The sequence below is a fragment of the Silene latifolia genome, chromosome Y (genome assembly GCF_048544455.1).
Source record: "Silene latifolia isolate original U9 population chromosome Y, ASM4854445v1, whole genome shotgun sequence".
Taxonomy (NCBI): domain Eukaryota; kingdom Viridiplantae; phylum Streptophyta; class Magnoliopsida; order Caryophyllales; family Caryophyllaceae; genus Silene; species Silene latifolia.
The window spans coordinates 430,995,345-430,997,033 of NC_133538.1; the positions used below are offsets into that span (position 1 = coordinate 430,995,345).

Consider the following 1,689-nt stretch of genomic DNA (forward strand, 5'->3'; position numbering starts at 1 on the left):
TAGCTAAAGTTAGGGTGGTTCTTCAAACCCGGATGATAGAATTTAGTGTTTGGGTTATAGACATTGGGATTGTTGTAGGGTAGTCGTGGTGGTCTTGTATTGTTGTTATAGCTTTGAAAAGCATTAACATCTTGGACATTCTTCTCATACCCCCCACTGTAGTTGTTGGCACGCATGTCAAAAGTGTGGCCTTTTCCCCCACATAGCTTACAAGGTGAAACTTGAACTACCTCCTACATGGGTGGACCATGTGAGGTGGAAGCTTGATGAACTTGGTTCCTTTGCAATTTCTCAAGTTGCTTGGTGAGAAGATCAAGCTTAGCATTTGTCTCGGCATTTGAACTAGAAGAGTTCTCCTTAGGGTATTTGCCATTTCTCCTAAGCATATTTCCTCTTGATCCATAATTGGCCTCCGAGTCTACCATCTTCTTAATTACTGTCGTCCCTTCCTCATCACCCAAATGGTCGAATCCCCCTCCCGCGGAGGCATTCACCATTTCTTTAGTTCTAGGCAACAAGGTTTGGAAGAAGGTTTGGGTGATATACCACTCCGAGATCCCGTGGTGAGGACAACTAGCGATAAGGTCTTGATACCTATCACATGCTTCACCCAAGGATTCCCCATCTTCTTGTTGGAAAGTGTGGATTTTATTTCGAAGCATGGCGGTCTTGGATGATGGATAATACTTGGCCATGAATGCCTTGGCTAAGGCGTCCCATGTTGTGAATGTATCAGGAGGGTGAATATTCAACCACCCGTCAAGGAGAATGGGAACAACATCATCCTTAGAGTTTCTTCGGATACCCCGTTCTTCTTCATCATAGAGACCTTTCTCTTGAACTTTCGTAGGTGAGCGTGAGCATCTTCTTCAATGTGTCCCCCGAACAAGTCTTTTTCAATCAACCCCACTTGGGCGGGGTGCATCTCAAAGTTGTTGCGAGTCAAGGTGCCGAAATTAATTAGATTACAATAATCATTATGGTTAGGGCGATTGTGATCAGGTAAAGCCATTGGAGGTGGAGGTGGTGGTGATTGAGGTGGAGTCGGAATTTGAATGTTCTGAAATGGGTTTTCAATTGGAGTCTCAATTGTGTCGTTTGGCGGAAGTGGGGTTGTGGTGTCAATGATGGGTAGGGTGTGTGGGTTTGGTTGGTCTATGTTTGCTTAAGGAGGGTTCCTAACTCTATTAAGAGTCCTTATCCTCAAGGTCCTAAAAAGCCTTTCGGGGTCGAAGTTGAAAAGTAGAGCTTGATGGTTCCTCCTAGGAATGCACTCAACAAACCGTTAGTCTCCATGTGTCTTTACACACTAGGGGAGGGCAAGAAATCACACACTCTACAATGAAACACACAACTACTAAAGCAAACTAGCAAGTGAGATAAAACTAAAGCTAAGACTCTTAACAAACTAAGTATAGCCTAACGCCATCCCCGGAAACGGCGCCATTTGATGAGTAGAAATCTTATTATAGCCGTCAATTCTTATCATCAACAAAATTTATAAACCCAATTTAAGTAGTATAAATCGGGGTCGAACCACAAAGATGGCGGGGTGTATACTCAATTTGATGCGAGTCTAGTTTAGTCGGAAAACAAGAGAGATTGATTCTAAACTAACAACTAAATTCAAACTAAAACGAGTAATTAACAAGATGTGTAAACAATTAATTTAAAGACTAAGGTTTTCGG

General features: G+C 42.7%; 1 non-coding gene across 1 annotated transcript; it reads left to right on the forward strand.

The window, feature by feature from the left end:
- The first annotated feature begins 555 nt into the window (after positions 1-555).
- On the forward strand, positions 556-662 carry LOC141635749 (small nucleolar RNA R71). The gene has a single exon (XR_012540412.1). It is a non-coding gene; the product is annotated as a small nucleolar RNA R71 (small nucleolar RNA).
- Positions 663-1,689: the final 1,027 nt, after the last annotated feature.